The following is a 25,020-nucleotide window of genomic DNA, read 5'->3' on the forward strand; positions in this document are numbered from 1 at the left end:
ATCACCATACCATGATGTCTAATACTTGATTCATACTCCTATTTCCATAATAAATCCTTACATATAAGTCTAAGGATGTAGAATTACCTTTTTGGAAGAGATCTTGCAAAACCCTCCTTTAAGTTCTTGAAGAAATTTCTTGAGGATCTAAGGTTTTCATGGTGGATTGAGTTAGTTTTAGGGTGGAATTGATGGAATGAAACACCAAATTAGTATGGATTAATCACCTTGAATATGGAAGGAGTTAGCGCTCTTGAGAGAGTGGAGGAAAACCCCAAAATTCGTCCAAGATAAATGGGGAAATGAACCCCCGAAATGAGTACTTAAAAGAAAAGCTTCAGGTGGTAGCGTGCCAGGTCCAGTGCCAAACCTCTATAATGCACTGGTTTTCAAAGTTGCTGAGAGGGCTGACATGCCACAATCCGCGCATTGCACGAACTCTAGCACGTTCCAAGTGGTTTTCTTTTCCATTTCTTGCTTCTCTACTCACCCTCACTTGATACCTTGCTATGATATAGATCTGAAACCTTCCCAGAACTCACCCGAGGCCCCTAAAACCCCAACCAAATACACCAACAAGTCCTAAAATATCATATAAACTTATTCGAGCCTTCAAATCACCTAAAACAACGCTAAAACCATGAATCATACTCCAATTCAAGCCTAATGAACTTTGAAATTTCAAATTTCTGCAAACGACGCCGGAACCTATCAAATCAAGTCCGATTGACCTCAAATTTTGCACACAAATCATAAATGACATAACAGAGATATTCTAATTTTCAGAATCGGATTCCGACCCCTATATCAAAACGTCAACCCCTGGTCAAACTTTCCAAAAATTTGACTTTTTCCATTTCAAGCCTAATTCCACTATGGACCTCCAAATATATTTCGGACACGTTCCTAAGTCCAAAATCACCATACGGAGCTATTGGAATCAAAAAAATTCTATTCCGGGGTCGTTTACACATAAGTCAATATCTAGTCAACTTTTCCAACTTAAGTTTTTAATTATGAGACTAAGTGTCTCAATTACCTCCGAAATCCTTCCGGACCCGAACCAACTAACCTGGTAAGTCAAAAAATAATTGTAAAGCATAACTTGAGCAATAAATGGGTGAATATAACTGTAATACTCAAAACGACCGGTCGGGTGGTTACATTCTCCCCCACTTAACTATACGTTCGTCCTCGAACGTGCCAAGAGTTGTTTCCAAGCCATCAAATCACTGTTCCATCTTACCACACACATTCCCGAGGGTGATCCTACGTCACCATATTCCACATAGGCCTGACAACACAATACAACTGAAAATCCTTAATTAAACCTTAGCCGAAAAACCTTGGAATTCAATTCCCTACATTCAGAATTTCTTTTCAAGACACGAATCTTACATTTACACACTATATGAGTCTGAACAAGCTGCATCGAGCTATAACTATAATCACGAATATAATCACCCAGCATATTACACAACTCGCATGCTTGTAGCACCATTCCTGATCACAGTAACTACTCCAAACCAACCAAGTACTAGCATTAAACCCTATATCGTACATTGTTGATAATAAAAGAAACACGCAGAATCTCGTAACCCCTTATCAGATCAACAAGTCATGGAGCTCTCTCACCCCAACTATAACCATAATCACTTTCTAAGCTGACTTTCAATATTATACTCCCGAATATACCGTAATCAAACCTGATAGTACCTGTTCTAGGTCCAATGACCTTATATTATTAAACACAATTATCCCACAGACACGCCACATCAATATAACTCCAGCCACAACTTTGCAATTCGTGTACCTAATATGGGAGATGTCTCAATGAAGAAAACCGTATTGCGAGTTCAACAAGCTCCACCACAACCACAATGTTGCAACCAACTCCCCAAATGTTGTGAAGAGGATAACTGTAGGCGCATGTGCACAATTGTAGAGGAAGGAAATTAATGAATCTGATAAATTATTATGGAAATAAAATTCCCACACATGGAATGGATAACTCACGTGCCTATAATATAAATCGCTCGGCATGGTCACAAGCCTCCAGTCCCAGCATATCATATAGGAGCAATTTAACAAGTACACTTGTATATGATAATGGAATAAGATTCTCATGCTCCTGGACTGGTATAAATAACACGCCATAGTGTAAGCATGTGCAAAGTCTGCTATTACGCTTCAAATCGTATTTTAACACAGAAATAGTAACTACCCTGTTTATTCAGGGAATTAGCCTCTTTGTAACCTCAAGTGTAGCCCTGATAATTCTCAACAAAGGTAAGAACACGAGAAATGTTATAACTTTACGCTTAACAGTTAACTCTAGGCATATCATAGCCTAAGCATCAATTCGAGTATAAATACCTGCCCCAATGCCCGCACATTGGCTCAAAACTCACATATATGCACACTTATACCGCGTAGCTATCACAAATAATTAACGCAACTAGTGCATCCACTGAGTTAAAACAAAATACTCAACTTAAATAGGCCGCAACCCGAAACAATATACTTCTGAGATCTCTCAGTCTCCAAATTCATTGAACACATGAATCGCCATAACTGATCCCAATTCCACCACTAAAATGACTAACACACCTTCCATTCACGATAATCCCATGAGGAATACTTTCATAATTCTTCCGTGCCATATAGCAATAATTTGAATATCAGTAGTTTATCAACCATGTGAGTACCGTAATACTAATTAAACAACTGTAAGTCAAAATACAATGCGCCTTCTGAAATACGCACTCTTCTCATGCAACACCAAGTAGTAATAGTATTCATCTAGTCATTTGGAAGCGCCCATGTTGTCTAAGAATTCATGACCATTCTGCCCAAACGTTGTTACCTTCCTTCAAGGCTGAACTGTCACCTTGTACATGTAAATCTAACTTCCGCACAACACATAATATCTATCTTTCCATCATGTGAAAAGCACAAGAATCTCATTATCAACTCTGGGTCACTAGCAAATTACATATTCGGTTAGTTAGAGACCTTTATCTTTCTTCTTTCCAGAAGGAAATCACAATACATAACACGTTTTCCACACCAGTAGAAAATATCCGGTTCAAACCATGGTAGAAACCATCAAGAACACTTTGAAATCCATCTGCACATAACCAAACTATTAGAACTAAATTCCGCTAACTCGACCAAACCACGTAGGTCACCAAAACCCAAGAATATTGCCACCAAAACATCTGTAGAGTCTCACCACATCATAATCACAAAAAGAACCGATCATACCCATTACCATACTGATCCAACCTACTACCAAGCTGTCCTATTTCTCCGAGTCCCTTCCGAATTTGTCTTCAGATTGATACTTCTCCTTGCTAGAATGCCACGATCTTTAGCCACAACTCTCCCCACAAACCTTATTTGAGTCTAAGGACATTTCATTCACCTTCCTGATACCGAAATATAAAATCCATAATAATTTACAAAAATGCCACAAGTCTCGACACCATCCAACTTAAATCCTAGATTTTAGCAATAAACAAATCTTCTCCATTGCTATATATAATTCTCGAACCCATTAGAACCTTCTCGGGAGTCACCCATTTTGCTCAAATCTAAATTGCACCACCCAAATGGGCTGAAAGACACTTGCCTCATTAGCACAACAACACTCAAAGAGGTAATCCTGCCTTAATACCACCGATCAAATTCATACTCCGTGAGCACTACATCATTCACAAATAACAACTCACTCATCCCATGATTTTCATATACCCATAAAGTGCAATATATCCCGTATCTAGAAATTTCAGCATTCGAGTCATCCTCAATCTCAACCTATGCAAGTCATAACTAATCAACAAATATACCTCAAACCAAAACTAAAATTTAACATATAACCATGAAATTGAATTGTCAATAGCAGGCTCCCCCACTTGGCTCAAAGCCATAAATTAAAACACTCGATGATTCGCAGTACCCATACTCTATTACTTCCATAACACCGCGGTCAGTTCAACAAAAATTCTTCTCAAGCTCATACCACGTCAACCATAAAAATACCTCATTCGTCCGCTAAGCTCGCATTCATTCTCTTAACACTCAAGTCAACTTTCTCAACCAAATTCAAATTCAAGTCTCAACACATACGCCCCACTGCCAGAAAAGAAACTCTCTCTATTCTCATTATAAGGAACAAACCTACGTAGATTACTCTGCAGGGAATAACCCACCTGCTTAGGCTCAAATTGGTATCTTGTTATACTCCTTCGCAACGACAATTACTACGCAATCACTTAATCTTTATGAGTCAAAACATATTAACAAGACATGAGACTTTAATCTGTCCTACAATTTAACAGCGTGGAAGATCCTTCAAAACATTCATACTCGAGACTGTACGTCACATCAAAACGAAAATCAAGCACCCAATGGCCCTAACTTTACATTTCAAGGAGACACTTCTCGTCACATTCAAATCGTTTTAACACATCCCGCAGTTACATCATACTCATCACAAAGCCATTCCACCGCTCATCGAGCCATAAATTCCACTCGTAGAGGCATTACCGGACATATGCATCCAAATGTACAGGTTACAACTGAAGCTACCGAGCCTAAGCTGCGGTCTAAACCTGGCCTCAAGTCCTCCAGACTGGCCCATCGCCAAAACACAGAATACTTATCTCAAACCTCGTTCAAGGAATTATAAGTCGGCGATGCACAGCTGATACTGAGCGCTCATGTGCGCATACGAATCCATGGAAGGAATTCAAAGAGTTATGTCTCAAGCTGAATCAATTCCAGACGATAAGGAAAGAAATATGGGAAATTATCCTAAATGCCTTGTAGGTTCCCGAAGATAAGTATGGACGTCAACATAATGATCCGCAAGACTCTACTAGACACTTGCTCATGACTTGTAGAACTTATGAACCTAGAGTTCTGATACCACCTTGTCACGACCCAAAATCCAACTAGTCGTGATGGAACCTAACCTAACTCGTTAGGTAAGCCAACTATCCACTATCCAATTCCAATGTAATTTAACAAGACAATTAAGTAAAAGAAAATATTTAAATCTTATACATTCCCCAAGGACTGGTAGTAGAAATCATGAGCTTCTAAGAATAGAGTTTACAAAATTGGTACAAAATAAATACATCATCTGTTTGAAAAGTACATAAATAGAGTTTTATGAATCGAAGGCTACCATGAACAAGAAGCAGCTACAACCGGGATGCAGGTACATCTTCAATTCCGGCTCATGTCGATCACAGCAACGTCAGCAGTCAATATTTGCACGCAAAGTGCAGAAGTGTAGTATGTGATACCGTACAGCATGAGGAAAATACATCTCTATGCCTTTATGTCATGTGTGCATGTCAATGCAATGTATCTCAAAGATGAACTCATATGCATACTCTCAGAGTATCAATTCACTCAGTCCTCACCATCACTCAGTCCTCACAGTCACTCAGTCCTCACAATCACTCAATCCTCATAGTCACTCAATCCTCCCAATCGCTCGGCACTCGCACTCAGCACTCGCACTCGGAACTCGCACTCAATAGGTACATGCACTCACTGGGGGTGTGTACAGACTCCGGAGGGACTCCTTCAGCCCAAGCGCTATAATCTGCACGGACAACTCACGTGTTGCATGGACAACTCACGTGCTATAGTATCAATATCTAGATCCGCACGGGCAACTCACGTGCTGCACGGACAACTCACATGCTGCACAGACAACTCATGTGCTATAGTATAATATATGGATCTGCACGGACAACTCACGTGCTATAATAAGCCAATCTGGTCTGTTGCAGCATGCAAACCGATCCTATAATTATCCTCACAATCGGGCCCTCGGCCTCACTCAGTCATCAATCTCTTTAGTCTCTCGGGCTCACAATGTCATGAAACTATCCCAAAATGATGATATGATGAATCAATAAATAGCAATAGAGACTAAGATATGATATGAAATGAATATGACCGAGTATAAATTTTCAATTTAAACAAATAATTCATAGGAATATGACCTCTGTGGGTCCCAATAATACTGGCACATAGCCTCAACATGGTTTTTAATATGATTCAGCTTAATTTATTTAAAACATAAAACTGCGTAGAAAATGCCAAGATTATTCGACTACAAAATTCCACAGAAACAATTATGTCACAATTTCTATGGTGCACGCCCACACGCCCGTCACCAAGCATGTGCGTCACCTCTCAATAATTCACATAATACATATATTCAGGGTTCATACCCTTAGCTCCAAGATTCGAAGAGTTACTTACCTCAATCACGCTATCTTAATACAATAGTAGAACTTTCCCTTGATTATCCAACTCCGAATGGCTTGAATCTAATCACAATTAGTTCGATACTATCAACACAAGCTATCGGAATCAATTCCAACCATACTTCAAACTTACAGGGATATTATAGAATTCGATTCTAAAAGAGAAAATTTTGCCAACACACTCGAAATGCACCCCCTTAATGATACTACAACAATCAACTACACTAACCAACTTCAATCTATGAAATCAACATCCCATGGGACAAACATTTGTAACAATTCCATAGTTTAGGCCATTTAGACAATTTATCAAACACCTGGTAGGCATAAATTTTTACATCTCTTAACTATATTATTAGTTCATCCAATTACCACCATTTTTCAAAAATTTATCCCACCATCATTCTTTAACAATTTATACTCCAATCATCACATGTGTGACCAACCATTCACACCCAACAACCAAAATTCCATCAAAAATCACTTTTCAATCTCTACAATGGTTATGCATTTAAATTGGGAATTTACGGCTTCGAATCACCATATCATGATTTCTAATACTTGATTCATACTCATATTTCCATAATAAATCCGTACATATAAGTCTAAGGATGTAGGACTACCTTTTTGGAAGAGATCTTGCAAAACCCTCCTTTGAGTTCTTGAAGATATTTCTTGAGGATCTAAGGATTTCGTGGTAGATTGAGTTAGTTTTAGGGTGGAATTAATAGAATAAAATACCAAATTAGTAGGGATTACTCACCTTGAAGATGTGAGGAGTTAGAGCTCACGAGAGAGTGGAGGAAAATTCCAAAATTCATTCAAGATGAATGGGGGAAATGCACCCCCGAAATGAGTACTTAAAAGAAAAGCTTCAGGTGGTAGCGTGCCAGGTCCAGTGCCAAACCTCTATAATGCATTGGTTTTCAAAGTTGCTGAGAGGGCTGGTGTGCCACAATCCGCGCGTTGCACGGACTCTAGCACACTCCTAATGGTTTTCTTTTCCATTTCTTGCTTCTCTACTCACCCTCACTTGATACCTTGCTATGATATAGATCTGAAATCATCCCGGAACTCACCCAAGGCCCCTGGGATCCCAACCAAATACACCAACAAGTCCTAAAATATTATATGAACTTAGTCGAGCCTTCAAATCACCTCAAACAATGGTAAAATCACGAAATATACCCCAATTCAAGCCTAATGAACATTTAAAATTTCAAATTTCTACAAACGACGCAGGAACCTATCAAATCAAGTCCGATTGACCTCAAATTTTGTACACAAGTCATAAATGACATAACAGAGATATTCCAATTTTCAGAATCGGATTCAGATCCCGATTTATAAAAAGTCAACCCCCGATCAAACTTCGCAAAAATTCGACTTTCGCCATTTCAAGCCTAATTCCACTACGGACCTCTAAATAATTTTCCGGACACGCTCCTAAGTCCAAAATCACCATACGGAGCTATTGGAATCATAAAAACTCTATTTCGGGGTCGTTTACACATAAGTCAATATTCAGTCAACTTTTCCAACTTAAGTTTTTAATTATGAGACTAAGTATCTCAATTCATTCTAAAATCCTTTCGGACCCCAACCAACTAACCTGGTAAGTCATAAAATAACTGTAAAGCATAATTGGAATAGTAAATGGGGGAATATAGTTGTAATACTCAAAATGACCGGCCGACTCGTTACATTCTCCCCCACTTAAATATACGTTTGTCCTCGAACGTGCCAAGAGTTGTTTCCAAGCCATCAAATCAATGTTCCATCTTACCACACACGTACCTAGGGGTGATCCCACATCACCTATTCCACATAGACCTGACAACAAAATACAACTGAAAATCCTTAATTTAACCTAAGCCCAAAAACCTTGGAATTCAATTCCCAACTTTCAGAATTTCTTTTCAAGACACGAATCTTACATTTACACATTGTATGAGTCCGAACAAGCTGCATCGAGCTATAACTATAATCACGAATATAATTACCCAGCATATTACACAACTTGCATGCTCGTACCACCATTCCTGATCACAGTAACTACTCTAAACCAACCAAGTATTAGCATTAAACCCCATATCGAATAAAACCTCATCCCAACACCTTCGTACATTGTTGATAATAAACGAAACACGCAGTATCTCGTAACCCCTTATCAGATCAACAAGTAATGGAGCTCTCTCGCCGCAACTATAACCATAATCACTTTCTAAGTCGACTTTCAATATTATACTCCCGAATACACCGTAATCAAACCTGATAGTACCCGTTCTAGGTCCAATGACCTTATATTATTAAACACAACTATCCCACAGACCCTCCATATCAATATAACTCCATCCACAACTACGCAATCCGTGTACCTAATATGGGAGATGTCTCAAGGAAGAAAATCGTATTGCAAGTTTAACAAGCTCCACCACAACCACAATGTTGCAACCAACTCCCCAAATTTTGTAAAGAGGATAACCGTAGGCCCATGTGCACAATTATAGAGGAAGGAAATTAATGAATCTGATAAATTATCATGGAAATAAAATTCTCACACATGGCACGGACAACTCACGTGCCTATAACATAAATCGCCTGGCATGGTCACATGCCTCCAATCCCAACGTATCATACATGAGCAATTTAACAAGTACACTTGTATATGATAATGAAATAAGATTTTCATGCTCCTGGACTGGTATAAATAACACGCCATAGTGTAAGCATGTGCAAAGTCTGCTATCACGCTTCAAATCAAATTTTTAACCCAGAAATAGTAACTACCCCGTTTATTCAGGGATTAGCCTCTTTGTAACCTCAAGTGTACCCCTGATAATTCTCAACAAAGGTAAGAACACGAGAAATATTATAACTTTACGCTTAACAGTCAACTCTAGGCATATCATAGCCTAAGCATCTTTTTGAGTATAAATACCTGCCCCAATGCCCGCACATTGGCTCAAACCTCACATATATGCACACTTATACCGCGTAGCTATCACAAATAATTAACGCAACTAGTGCATCCACTAAGTTAAAATAAAATACTCACCTCAAATAGGCCGCAACCCGAATCAATATACTTCTGAGAACTCTCAGTCTCCAAATTCATTGAACACATGAATCACCGTAACTGATCCCAACTCCAACACTAAAATGACTAACACACCTTCCATTCACGATAATCCTATGAGGAATACTTTCATAATTCTTCCGTGCCATATAGCAATAATTTGAATATCAACAGTCTATCAACCATGTGAGTACCGCAATACTAATTAAACATTCGTAAGTCAAAATACAATGCGCCTTCTTAAATACTCACTCTTCTCATGAAACACCAAGTAGTAATAGTATTCATCTAGTCATTTGGAACCGCCCATATTGTCTAAGAATTCATGACCATTCTGCCCAAACGTCGTTACCTTCCTTCAAGGCTGAATTGCCACCTTATACATATAAATCTAACTTCCGCACAACGCATAACATCTATCTTGCCATCATGTGAAAAGCACAAGAATCTCATTATCAACTTTGGGTCACCAGCAAATTACATATCCGGTTAGTTAGAAACCTTTATCTTGCTTCTTTCCAGGAGGATATTACAATACATAACACGTTTTCCACACCAGTAGAAAATATCCGGTTCAAACCATGGTAGAAACCATCAAGAACACTTTGAAATCGATCTGCACATAACCAAGCTATTAGAACTAAATTCCTCTAACTCGACCAAACCATGTAGGTCAACAAAACCTAAGAATATTGCCACCAAAACATCTGTAGAGTCTCACCATATCATAATCACCCAAAGAACCGATCATATCCATTACTATACTGATCCAACCTACTACCAAGCTGTCCTATTTCTCCTACTCCCTTCCGAATTTTTCTTCAGATTGATACTTCTCCTTGCTAGAACGCCACGATCTTTAGCCACAACTCACCCCACAAACCTTATTTGAGTCTAAGGCCGTTTCATTCACCTTCCTGATATCGAAATATAAAATCCATAATGATATACAAAAATGCCACAAGTCTCGACACCATCCAACTTAAATCCCAGATTTTAGCCATAAACAAATCTTCTCCATTGCTATTTATAATTCCTGAACCTATTAGAACCTTCTCGGGAGTCACTCATTTTGCTTAAATCTAAATTGCACCACCCAAATGGGCTGAAAGACACATGCCTCATTAGCACAACAACACTCAAAGAGGTAATTCTGCCTTAAGACCACCGATCAAATTCATACTCCGTGAGCATTACATCATTCACAAATAACAAATCACTTATCTCATGATTTTTATATACTCATAAATTGCAATATATCCCGTATCTAGGAATTTCAGTATTCGAGTCGTCCTCGATCTCAACCTCTGTAATTCATAACTAATCCACAAATATACCTCAGACCAAAACTAAAATTTAACATATAACCATGAAATTGAATTGTCAATAGCAGGCTCCCCCACTTGGCTGAAAGCCATAAATTAAAACACTCAATGATTCGCAGCACCCATACACTATTACTGCCTTAGCACCGCAGTCAGTTCAATGAAAATTCTTCTCAAGCTCATACCACGTCAACCATAAAAATACCTTATTCGTCTGGTAAGCTCAGATTCATTCTCTTAACACTCAAGTCAACTTTCTCAACCAGATTCAAATTCAAGTCTTGACACATATGCCCCATTGGCAGAAAAGAAACTCTCTCTATTCTCATTATAAGGAACACACCTTCTCGTCACATTCAAATCGTCTTAATACATCCCGTAGTTATATCATACTCATCACAAAGCCATTCCACCACTCACCGAGCCACAAATTCCACTCGTAGAGGCATTACCGGACATATGCGTTCAAATATACAGGTTACAACTGAAGCTACCGAGCCTAAGCTACGGTCTAAACCTGGCCTCAAGTACTCCAGACTGACCCATCACAAAAATAAAAAATACTCATCTCGAACCTCGTTCATGAAATTACAAGCCGGCGATGCACAACTAATACTGAGCGCTCATGTGCGCATACGAATGCGTGGAAGGAATTCAAAGAGTTATGTCTCAAGCCGAATCAATTATGCATGATAAGGAAAGAAAGATGGGAAATTATCCTAAATGCCTTGTAGCCTCTCAAAGATAAGTATGGACGTCAACATACTGATCTGCAAGACTCTACTAGACACTTGCTCATGACTTGTAGAACCTATGAACCTAGAGCTCTGATACCACCTTGTCATGACCCAAAATCCAACTAGTCGTGATGGCACCTAACCCAACCCGTTAGGTAAGCCAACTATCCACTATCCAATTCCAATGTAATTTAACAAGACAATTAAGTAAAAGAAAATATCTAAATCTTATACATTCTCCAAGGACTGGTAGTAGAAATCATGAGCTTCTAAGAATAGAGTTTACAAAACTGGTACGAAATAAATACATCATCTATTTGAAAAATACATAAACAGAGTTTTATGAATCTAAGGCTACCATGAACAAGAGACAGCTACAACCGGGACGCAGGTACATCTTCAATTCCGGCTCCCGTCGATCACAGTAACGTCATCAGTCAATATCTGCACGTAAGGTACAGAAGTGTAGTATGAGTACAACCGACCCAATGTACTCAATAAGTAACAAACCTAACCTTAGGTTGAAAGTAGTGACAGACTTGTACCAAGGTCGAGTCCACCACGAATAACCCACAAGAGTTCATAACAACATAAACAAGTAATACCAGAAGTAACTCAACAATCAAATTCTCAACAAAAACATGATTTCTGAAAATAGTTCTTCTGCCTTTCAAGTACATCAATGAAAACCCAAATAGTTTACCGGAATTTCCAAAAATATGAATAAGTTTGAAAACAATAATTTTTCCCAAAATCCTTTCAATAATAAATAAGATGTTTCTTTTTCCTTCTAGATAACCAGTGTAAAAGGAATGCATCACTATATCAATCAGCCAACATGTGTGAGAAATCATGAATGATGTGATACCGTACAACATGAGAAAAATACATCTCTATGCATATATGTCATGTGTGCATGTCAATGCAATGTATCTCAAAGATGAACTCATATGCATACTCTCAGAGTATCAATTCACTCAGTCCTCACAGTCACTCAGTCCTCACAATCACTCAATCCTCCCAATCGCTCAGCACTCGCACTCAGTAGGTACCTGCGCTCACTGGGGTGTGTACAGACTACGGAGGGGCTCCTTCAGCCCAAGCGCTATAATCTGCACGGACAACTCACGTGCTATAGTATCAATATCTGGATCCGCACGGATAACTCACGTGTTGTGCGGACAACTCATGTGCTATAGTATAATATATGGATCCGCACAGACAACTCACGTGCTATAATAAGACAATCTGGCCTGCTACGACGTGCAGCCCGATACCAAAATTATTCTCACAATCAGGCCCTCGGCCTCATTCAGTCATCAATCTCTTTAGTCTCTCGGGCTCACAATGTCATGAAACTAGCCCAAAATGATGATATGATAAATCAATAAATAGCAACAGAGACTGAGATATGATATGAAATGAAATGAATATGACTAAGCATAAATTTTCAATTTAAACAAATAATTAACATCAATATGAACTCTGTGGGTCCCAATAATACTGGCACATAGCCTCAACATGATTTTTAGTATGATTCAGCTCAATTTCTTTAACACATAAAACTGCATAGAAAATGCCAAGATTATTCCACTACAAAATTCCTGAAAACAATTATGTCACAATTTCTATGATGCACGCCCACGCGCATGTCACCTAGCATGTCCGTCACCTCTTAACAATTCACATAATATATATATTCAGGGTTCATACCCTCAGCTCTAAGATTAGAAGAGTTACTTACCTTAATCACGCTATCTCAATTCAATAGTAGAACGTTTCCTCGATTATCCAACTCCTAATGGCTTGAATCTAATCACAATTAGTTCGATACAATCAACACAAGCTATCGGAATCAATTCCAAATGATAAAGGGCATATCTTTAGTTAAAAACCTCGAAGCCAACCATACTTGAAACTTACAGGGACATTATGGAATTCGATTTTAAGAGAGAAAATTTAGCCAACATACTCGAAATGCGCCCCCTTAATGATACTATAATAATAAACTACACTAAGCAACTTAAATCTATGATATCAACATCCCATGGGGCCAATATTTGTAATAATTCCATAGTTTAGGCCATTTGGACAATTTATCAAACACCTGGTAGGCATAAATTTCTACATCTCTTAACCATAGAATTAGTTCATCCAATTACCACCATTTCCAACAATTTATCCCACCATAATTCTTTAACAATTTATTCCAATCATCACATGTGTGACCAACCATTCACACCCAACCAACAAAATTCCATCAAAAATCACTTTTCAATCTCTACAATGGTTATGCATTTAAATTGAGAATTTACGGCTTCCAATCACCATACCATGATTTCTAATACTTGATTCATACTCATATTTCCATAATAAATCCGTACATATAAGTCTAAGGATGTAGGATTACCTTTTTTGGAAGAGATCTTGCAAAACCCTCCTTTGAGTTCTTGAAGAAATTTCTTGAGGATCTAAGGTTTTCATGGTGGATTGAGTTAGTTTTAGGGTGGAATTGATGGAATAAAATACCAAATTAGTAGAGATTACTCATCTTGAAGATGGGAGGAGTTAGAGCTCTTGAGAGAGTGGAGGAAAACCCTAAAATTCGTCCAAGATAAATGGGGAAATGAACCCCTGAAATGAGTACTTAAAAGAAAAGCTTCAGGTGGTAGCGTGCCAGGTTCAGTGCCAAACCTCTATAATGCACTGGTTTTCAAAGTTGTTAAGAGGGCTGACGTGCCACAATCCGCGCATTGCACGGACTCTAGCAAGTTCCCAGTGGTTTTCTTTTCCATTTCTTGCTTCTCTACTCACCCTCACTTGATACCTTGCTATGATATAGATCTGAAACCATCCCGGAACTCACCCAAGGCCCCTGGATTCCCCATGTTGGGGTTCACTATGTTTATCTTGCACGATCTGTTGATTTGTATGTATCCTCTTATTTAGCCATAACTAGGCTTTTCCTGAATCAACTACTAACTACTCATTGGCTCATTCTCATATCAATATTCTGTTTAATCTTTCATGGGTCCTTTCCTTTATCTTAACTTATGTCCCGCACTGGCTCCTTATCTATCAATAACATCTCAGGAAGGAACCCTTATCTCCTCTCCTTGACGTCGTGTTTGCATAATGTTCTGGAATCGTAGCATATCTGTAGGATTTGAATAAGTGCAATCTTATCCCTTTCTCATCTTTATTATTCTATAATTACTAGAACCACTTTATTCTGACTTAATGCCACATCACTCCATATTCCCCCCTTTAGCGGAGCTCTAAGATTTAGTGTTACGACGAGCTACTTATAGATGTTTTACCTCTTCGTCTTTGGCGTCTTTTCACATTATCGATGACCCTTACTCGCCTTGCGGCAATCCTTCTATACCAAGGATAATAAAATTCCTTATTCTCGAGGGTGACACTTAGTATAACTGGCACATACAGTCCCTTAAGCTTAACTTTGCTCACATTGATTGCTTTAGGGAAGCGTCTTCCTGAATGACCATTCTCTGAACTCTTCATGAATCTTCTTCTGTTGTCCACTCTATTATCGCCAGAACGAAATCTAAAATTCTCATGATGCCGACTATTATCCAATAATTCAGTTCCTAATTCATGTTTAGTTTATCTTGTTCACCAGTCTATACTGATTTCTATTGTTCTGGGGTCTAACTTTTCCTTTCGGTAGTCGCGTTGGAGTCACGAACTTATTTCTTGAAATGAGAATATGACTTTATAGCCTATACTTTTTTGTTGTCTCAAGGCCTGTCACCTCTCGTCTTTTCCTTCAATTGACTATAGACTCTGTAATACTGTCATCTTTTTTATCTACCGTTGTCATCCATGTATTTCATCTTACTCCTAATGCTTCATTAACTCTCTTCTCATTTTTCGCTAACACTTATGTCTATCACTTTATTCTGAAAACTAGAACAAGATATTCTTTTAATTTTTGCTCCCCTTTGCTCCATCCAGTGGCTCTTCGAGTTGCTTAATGTTCTCACTCTACTAGGGACGCGAGTCAAACTAAGGTAATATTTATCCCTTCCAGGCTTTCAGTGCCTATCTTCTGGATTTTTTTTATGCTAGTATTCACATCTAATTGTAATATTCTAGAGTGCACCATTTGGGTGTATCACAAGGAGATCTATTAGCACCTTTGTAATATCCTTCAGAAAAGGTAAACTAACGTAAATAATTCATCTACCATTTTGGGTCACTCTAACCCCAGCTGGATCTTGATATCCCGTCCTTCTCTTGAACCATATCTGTTAGCTCCCATAGGGCATAACTAAGATCAACGTCGTCAATTGTACATACCTCTGTTACTGTTGAATGTAACTCAAAAAGCTTATATTCCTCTGCCTGAATTGTAAATACTGTTAACCTTCATTAACTGGGCGCCTCGTACCCTTCTTCATCTTGCTTCTTTTGCTTGTTGAAACTTGTATTTATCTTCTAAATCTCTCATTGTCTTTCATCATAAGGGTGGATAGGTACTCTTGCCTCAAGGCTCCTTATAAAGAGGCTTACACATCATAGTACATACATGATCTACGGAAGACCTTATATTTACTTATCATAAGCATCATGAGAAATCGAATACCTCTAACTCAACTCTTCCATAGCTATATCTCTTACCAATCGTCTTTCTGGATGTAGGCATCGTCGTATTATGAATAAGATAGAGTTTCAAAAATTGAGTTCTTAAAAGTGAGCTCTACCACACGATCTAGAGTAAGAAGAAAGAATGACAATCCTAAATTCTCTGTAGCCTCCTGTTTATAAGTGTGGTGCACGACACACTCATAAACAAGACTCTACTAGACACGACTTGTAGACTCCCTAGGACAGAACTTCTCTGATACCACTTTTGTCATGACCCAAATCGATGGGCCGCGACGGGAACCCGGTACCTTACTCAACTGAGTACCAACATAACGTATCTTTTTTTATTACATCATCATATACACATGACGTACGGGCCTAATAGGCCAACATCATCATTTATAAAATCAAAACATAGGCCGACAAGGCCGTACAATCTTTCACGTACATGACATATGTCTACAAGCCTCTAAGAGTACATAATTGTCATAAGGTCGGGACAGAGTCCCGCCATACCAAACAATATACGTCTAAATCATACTAACCAAATAAGCAACTCTGAAGCAAATGGAGCGCACCAACATCTTCCGCTGAGCTGATAGCCTACTTGAAGGGCTCTCGAACTGTCTATCGGGACCTGAAGGCATGAAGCGCAGCATCCCCAGGCAAAAGAGACGTCAGTACAAATAATGTACCGAGTATGTAAGGAATGAAAATCAGTAAATAATAGACATGAGAGAAACATAGAGTAAAAGACTCGACATGTACGTTTGCATAGCTCTGTGAATCATTTCATTTTTATAATGTCATGCATATGTATATAAATGTCATACCATGCATAGGTATATGCGTTCATAACATCATCAAGCCTCTGAGGGCATCCCATCATATCATTTCGGCCACTGTGGGTAAATCATCAACGTATACCAGCTGATTATGTGGTGGTGCTTATATAACGCCATAACCTTTTCTCATATCCCATATACATATAAATACTTATATATACGCGTATATAACGCCATCTGGTCATGGGTCAATGTACATGTATAACTGTATGAAATGCATGGAAATATGTTAATAAGATTTTCTCGGAATGTCATAAAAATAATATGCCTGTCGGATAAATTTTATCAAATACATATTTTTCTGAGACCCATGAGCAGAAAATATACAAATAATTCATGTGGGGAATCAAGAATATAGACATCCCTAATATTTCTATGAATAGAGTCATTTATGGAAGTTATGCATTTTCTCATTTCGTTCGTGTCGTATAGATCATGCCAAAAGAAAGAAGGGATAGCCTTAACATACCTGAGCCGATTATCTTGACAATTCCTCTAACACACGTTAATTGCGACAACATGTAACGGCGGATCGAGGTAGGGGAAATTTCGTATGTTATCCTTGAGAAAGATTATACCGTGCTCTCTTAGAATTGCATCTCGACCAATCCGGATTTGAGCTTCTTTTTCCTTTTCGTGCTTGTACACTCAACGTAGTATACGTTTAGGGATACTATTCAAATAAAAGCTAAGTTTCTCGCAACAAGCTGGACAAAGTTGGCTTTTAGGCAAAGTATCATCCGTTGCTTAGCAAACATAAGACCATTATGAAAATCTTACTTAAAAAATGTATGATAATCTTCTTATCTATGAGGTTTTGTGGGCCCCCATTTTGGGGATGACTTTCGGCCAAAAGTCCCATAATTAAGCCACCTATATACTAATTTACCTAGTCACTATAAGGATTGTCTAGCAATCCAACTTGCTTCTACGTTTTGCTCTTAAACTTATCCAAACTTTTACCACTTTTTCTTAATCAACTGATTAATCCTCCACTAATCCAATAATTAATCAATTATCCATATAAATAAGAATTATCTCGAATTACTTCAAATACTACTCACTTGACATACTTTATGTACCCTACTATCATGGTCATGTGGTACCTTATATGGCACTAATCCAAAAATATCAGGTATTGTAGTTCGGACCGTATTTTATCCCAAATCGGCAACCTTCGACGCAATTTATTTTCTTCGATTTGCTTACCCTCTCATCTTCACAAATTTACTCATCACTTGTTTGAAATAGCATAATGTTTATAAGCTCAAAATAATCCCATTCCCGAACTTACAACGATTAACTTACGACGAAACTTTAACGTACGAAAATACGGGACGTAATATCTCATTTCCGAGCTTTCATAAATTTACTCATGGTGTACTTCCACGTACGGAAACATGAGGTGTAACAAAATAAACCCCCGAAATGAGTACTTAAAAGAAAAGCTTCATGTGGTAGCGTGCCAGGTCCAGTGCCAAACCTCTATAATGCACTGGTTTTCAAAGTTGCTGAGAGGGTTGGCGTGCCACAATCCGCGCATTGCACGGACTCTAGCACGCTCCCAGTGGGTTTCTTTTTCATTTCTTGCTTCTCTACTCACCCTCACTTGATACCTTGCTATGATATAGATTTGAAACCATCCCAGAACTCACCCGAGGCCCCTGGGACCCCAACCAAATATACCAACAAGTCCTAAAATATCATACGAACTTAGTCGAGCCTTCATATCACCTCAAACAACGCTAAAATCACGAATCATACCCTAATTCAAGCCTAAATAACTTTGAAATTTTAAATTTTTACAAACGATGCCGGAACCTATCAAATCAAGTCCGATAGACCTCAAATTTTGCACACAAGTCATAAATGACATAACAGAGATATTTTAATTTTCAGAATCAGATTCTGACCCTGATATCAAAAAGTCAACCCCCCGGTCAAACTTCCCAAAAATTCGACTTTCACCATTTCAAGCCTAATTCCACTACGGACATCCAAATAATTTTTCAGACACGCTCCTAAGTCCAAAATCACCATACAGAGCTATTGGAATCATCAAAACTCTATTTCGGGGTCGTTTATACATAAATCAATATCCAGTCAACTTTTCCAATTTAAATTTTTAATTATGAGACTAAGTGTCTCAATTCATTCCGAAATCCTTTCGGACCCAAACCAACTAACTCGGTATATCATAAAATAACTGTAAAGCATAACTTGAGCAGTAAATAGGGGAATATGGCTGTAATACTCAAAACGACCGGTAGGGTCGTTACAATAAATTAGTCATATAGTTTGTTAATCAATAATATTACATTTGTAATATCAATAAAACTTATTCCAATTTCTCTTTCATATCGATAAAAGCTATTTACTTAAAGAAGGCTTAATGAAAGTGGACATGGAATAAGTTTTTGGTAGACTTCTGTTTTAGTAAGTTTTTGAGTAGAAGTGAAGTTTAAGTCATGTATGATTGGACATTATATTTTTAATAGTAAGTTAGCAAAGAATCTGAAGTAGTAAGTTAACAGTTTGACATGTATAAGCAAAAATTTTGAGAGAAGAACTTAGTTCAGATTAAGTGAAAATATTCACTAATTATTGCAGGCTGCTACATGTAGAGATTCTGTTAGTTATGTCCTAATTCTAATGGAAGAAGTAAATATTTTCTATCTGTACTTTTATATCACTAAGAGGCTTCTCATTAGGCAATTTCTTTAACTAGTTGATCAAATCAAGATCAGATGTTAAGTTCCAACCTTAAAGGTTTTCTCATAGGTTTTATCTAAGAATTAGAGCCTACTTTTTCTCATAAGTTTCACCCTGAGGAATTATGTAACGACCTGACCGGTCGTTTTGAGTATTATAATTCTGTTTCTCAATTTACTGCTCAATTTATACTTTACAGTTATTTTCTGACTTACCGGGTTAGTTGGTTCGGGTTTGGAAGGATTTCAGAGTGAATGGAGACACTTAGTCCCATAATTAAAAACTTAAGTTGAAAAAGTTGATTGGATGTTGACTTATATATAAACGACCCCGGATTTGAATTTTGATAGTTCTGTTAGCTCCATTGGGTGATTTTGGACTTAAGAGCGTGTCCGGATTGTAATTTGGAGGTCTGTAGTGGAATTAGGCTTGAAATTGTCAAAGTTGAACTTTTGAAAAGTTTGACCGGGGAGTTGACTTTTTGATATCGGGTTCGGAATCTGATTATGAAAATTGGAATAGGTCTGTTATGTCATTTATGACTTGTGTGCAAAATTTGAGGTCAATTGGACTTGATTTGATATGTTTCGGCGTTGAATGTAGAAGTTAAAAATTCTTAGTTTCATTAGGCTTGAATTGGGTATGATTCGTGGTTTTAGCGTTGTTTGATGTGATTTGATGGTTCGACTAAGTTCGTATGATGTTTTAGGACTTGTTGGTGTAATTGGTTGAGGTCCCGGGGGCCTCGGGTGAGTTTTGGATGGTTAACGGATCGAAAGTTTGACTTAAACAATTGCTGGAATTTTTCTGATGCCTGTATCTAGTTTCCTTCTTCGCGTTCGCGAGGGGAGTCTCGCGTTCGCGAAGAGAAAATTTGGACTGGCCCATTTTGTGCTTCCCGTTCGCGATCGAGGGTACGCGTTCGTGAAGGGTCGAGGGGCAAACCTACGCGTTCGTGATCGAGGCCTCGCGTTCGCAAAGGAAAAAAAGCCGGCCTGGGGGGAAATTGGTCTTCACGTTCGCGAGACCAGGCTCGCATTCGTAAAGGAGGAAATTCGGGCAGCACAATTTTGTGCTTTGCGAGCGCGAGGGTGCTGTCGTGTTCGCGAAGAAGAAACGCCTGGTGAGAATGTTTAAGTTCTGAAAATGGGACTTTGTCCCATTTTTCGTTTTTGACGGATTGGAGCTCGGGAAGAGGTAATTTTTGGGAGATTTTTAGGGAAAATAATGGGGTAAGTATTTTTAATTCAATATTGGTCAAATCCTCCGAATCCATGCTTGTTTTTAACATTTAATGGGTGAATTAAGTTGAAAAATTTAGAAAACCCTCTTGGTTTAATTTGAAGATTTGAGGGTCGAGTTGATGTCAGAATTAGGTAAAATTGGTATGTTTAGACTCGTCGTTGAATGGGCTTTCGGATTTTATAACTTTTGTTGGGTTCCGAGACGTGGACCCCACGGGTGATTTTTCAGTAAAATTTCAGATTTTGAAGGAAAAATTATATTTTCATATGTAATTAATTTCTATAATTTTTATTGACTGAATTTGATTATTTGTGGCTAGATTCGAGGCGTTTGGAGGCCGATTTGCGAGGCAAATGCATTGCAGAATAAAGAATTTCACGGTTTGAGGTAAGTAACAGTTCTAAATTTGGTCCTGAGGGTATCAAACCCCGGATTATGTGTCATGTGAATAGTTTTGAGGTGACGCACATGCTAGGTGGTGGGCATGTGGGCGTGCACCGTAGGAATTATGACTTGGTCAATTCCATAAAACTGTGTAGTTGAATAATCTGTTGATATTCGTACATTCTTCCACGTATTAGAGAAATTGATATATAAAACATGTTTAAACTATGTGTTGACATTGTTGGGATCACAGAGGTCGTGTACATGTTGAATTATTTGCTAAATTGTTATTTCATACTCAGTCACGATTTTTACTTGCATATTACATCTCAGTATCTCTTGTTTATTATTGATGCATCATATTATTGTTGTTGGGTTGCTTATCATGATTTCTCAGAGTCCGAGAGACTCGAGAGATTGATGACTTAGTGAGGCCGATGGCCTGGTTGTGAGAATATTTATGGGATCGGGCTGTACGGCGCAGCATATTTCATTGTTATATGCCATGATTGGCTTGATATAGCGCTTGGGCTGAAGGAGCCCCTTTGGAGTTTGTACACACCCCAAGTGAGAGCAGGTACCTAATGAGTGCGAGTGACGATTGTTGAGTGCCGAGTGATTGAGAGGAATGAGTGACTGTGAGGAATGAGTGACTGTGAGGTTTTAGTGAATGAGAGGAGTGAGTGACTGTTACTCTGAGAGGATGCATTGATTCCATTATTTGTTGCATTTCAGCTGTCATATATCACTGTTTTGGAAAACTCTGAAATATATTATTTCTGTTTCAGTCAAATTTGATATGAAATTACTGTGGAGTTTTAAATGTTGAACTTGAAAGCATGCATACCTTTCCATGTTGGAAACTAGTGTATTTGGACTTAGCTGTGAAGCTCGTCACTACTTTCAGTTCTTTATTTATTATCGTTACTTACTGAGTTGGTTGTACTCATACTACACCTTGCACTTCATGTGCAAATCTAGGTGATCCCGGACACAGCGAGTGTTGATTCTTTCGCACAGTTAATTTTCCGGAGATTCCGAGGTAGCTGTCGTGTTTTGCAGACCTTGTCTCTCCTTCCATATCTCCTTGTTTACTGTGTTTGGTCTCAGACTATTATATACCGTATTTTTCAGACTTGTGATGTATCGATGTTCATGTACTCAATGACACCGAGTTTTGATAGTATATTTATATTCAGTATTTGTGGGATTTTTCCTTAAAATTAATTATTTCAATATTTAAAAGAAATTGTGGGTTATTGAGGTTGTCGGCTTGCCTAGTATTAAGATAGGCGTCATTACGACAAGTGTAATTTTTGGATCGTGACAAGTTCGCTCACTTATTTTCCACTCCTCAACAGGTATAAGTTCTCTTGCTACATTAAAATTTTAGTTATTTGCTTTTCTTATGGTTCTTTTTTGATATATAGTGGTTTCTCACCTGGCAGGCTGTTAGAAATTGAATCTGATTAGTTTAATCCTTTTTAAGCATTTGCGATAATCTCTAATGATGCTTATTTTCTGAAATATAATTCCAAATATGCTTTTATATCACTAGACAAAGTTTTTTGAGAACTGCTAAGAATACATGTTAGGGTCAATATAATATCTGTTGAAATAAACCCATATAAACGGAGAGGGATTCTGGTGCTAAATCTTCTCTTCCAGGAGTATAAAAAAGATTTGACAAGCCTAATCCACAAAGTCCCTTCTTGTGCTTCTGGTCAATACATATAGACGATGACTCCAAAATGACAAAACGTGCAGTTCATAGTTTTCTTATATTGTCATAATAGATTATCCCTCAAAATATGTAGTCCTTGAGCTTCTGGTCTTCATCTGGAGACCACAGTCCCTTCTTGTGCTTTTGCTTTTGCTTTGGCTTGTCTACTGCTGGCTTGTATCTCATTTTCAAATAATTAAACAAGTAATCGTGAATGATATGTTTCTGATGCCCATAAGATATATATATATATATATATTTGGCGTTTGTGTATATATGTCTCTGTAGGGAGAAAAAGAGGAGTTACAGAAATTTGTGTCATTGTTCCAACTACTCAAAGGCGCGGGTGGATAATTCAAAAGATTTTGAATCTTCAATATGGTCTGTACTTGGGAAGATTGCAATTGTTCTGATAAGCATATTGAGTGTAATAAAAAATGCAAGACTAGAAGGATTTTAAGTCCTAAGTTTTTTTCACATGTATAGATTATAGTTGCAGAACTCTTAACACTTAGGGAGTTCTACTACAGCTCGCTAGTTAAAAGTTTAGTTATTTGTTTATTGACTGTATTTTTTATCTTTTTTTTTCAGGCACCAAATTTAGGAAGTGGCCGGTGCACCATCAACAGTTGAACCAAGAAGATCTTTAGATGAAAGTAGGAGCGGAAAATAAACGGATAAATTATCCGACCCGACCCATATTTAATACGGATAAAAAATAAGTTAACCGACGGATAATATGGGTAACCATATTATCCATGAGTTCTTGAATATGAACACTTTTGGGAGAATTTCTAGTCTCCCAAACTTGAGGAACCCCTAATTTGAGACTTTACAAATGTAAAAGTTAAACCCATTAATTATCCATTTTTTAAATGGATAATATAGTTCTTATCCATATTTGACCCATTTTTAAAAAGTTCATTATCCAACCCATTTTTTAGTGGATAATATGGGTGGTTAACTGTGTTCTTTTAACTATTTTGCCAACCCTAGATGAAAGTAACAATGATGATAGTCCAAGTGTGAATTAGTGATTATTTTATAGGATGAACTATGAATCTTTTGGATATTACTATTGAAATACACTTTAAAGCATTAATATTTTGATGATGTAATTTTGGTATACTTGTGTTTTTTATATAATGAATATTTTTCTTATTTAATCTTCTATATTGGGTTAAAATGATTAAAGTGTTATGGAAGTTTCAAAGCATGGCATTCAATAAATATGATTGTAAATGTGAAAAAAATAAATTGATTGTAATTGTGAAAGGATACTGACGTTATAGTAGCAATTCTCTTTTGCAACTACGGCGTTTTAAAACCGCCACAATAATCAAATCAAAAAGCCGCATCAACCAGATTAAAATATGGCGATTTTCAAATGTAATTACGACAGTTTTGCCAGAACCGCCATAATATAATTTTGGCGAATGAAATTGTGGCATTTTCAAAAGGTGTCGTTAGTGTGTATTACGGCGGTCATAAGTTGCCATTATATGTTAAAATAAGCGCCGTAATAACTTCATTTTCTTGTAGTGTTGATCCATTAAAATTTGGACGTCTAAACTAACATTTGCCGACTATATTATTGATTTAATTGTAGTGGAATAAGTAGAAATAGTGGATAAGAGAAAGTAAAGCGGATGAGATATTAGATTGGTAAGTTACAATTCTTACAACTACATGATAATCTTCAAAGAAGGAACGAGACAAGTGTTATGTATTGAGTGGTGAGACTAGTTCAATATATGGTCCAAGTTAGATGCAAGAATTAAGTGCATGTATGGTATATAGGAAGGTCGTTTCAACTTTTAGCCATAAGTGTTGTCATGTACGTGGCTAGCTAGTCAATGGTGGTAGCTACTGAACCTATATGTATACTGTCAGTTTGCTCATAAAAACTCTAACACCCCAATTCTCATCTCTACAATGGTCCCCTAGATTCTGAAAACGAAATGTAACAAAACTAGGGGTGGTAAACGGGTCGAGTGGGATATTCGCGGGTTAAAAACGGGTAATTCAAAAAATGGATTAATTATTCGACTCGACCCGTATTTGAG

General features: G+C 37.7%; 1 long non-coding RNA gene across 1 annotated transcript; it reads left to right on the top strand.

The window, feature by feature from the left end:
• Window positions 1–22,576: 22,576 nt before the first annotated feature.
• On the top strand, window positions 22,577–24,115 carry LOC138891841 (uncharacterized). Its single transcript, XR_011408178.1, has 2 exons — window positions 22,577–23,335; window positions 23,546–24,115. It is a non-coding gene; the product is annotated as an uncharacterized lncRNA (long non-coding RNA).
• The last annotated feature ends 905 nt before the right edge of the window (window positions 24,116–25,020 follow it).

The sequence above is a fragment of the Nicotiana tomentosiformis genome, chromosome 5 (assembly GCF_000390325.3).
Source record: "Nicotiana tomentosiformis chromosome 5, ASM39032v3, whole genome shotgun sequence".
NCBI classification, from domain to species: domain Eukaryota; kingdom Viridiplantae; phylum Streptophyta; class Magnoliopsida; order Solanales; family Solanaceae; genus Nicotiana; species Nicotiana tomentosiformis.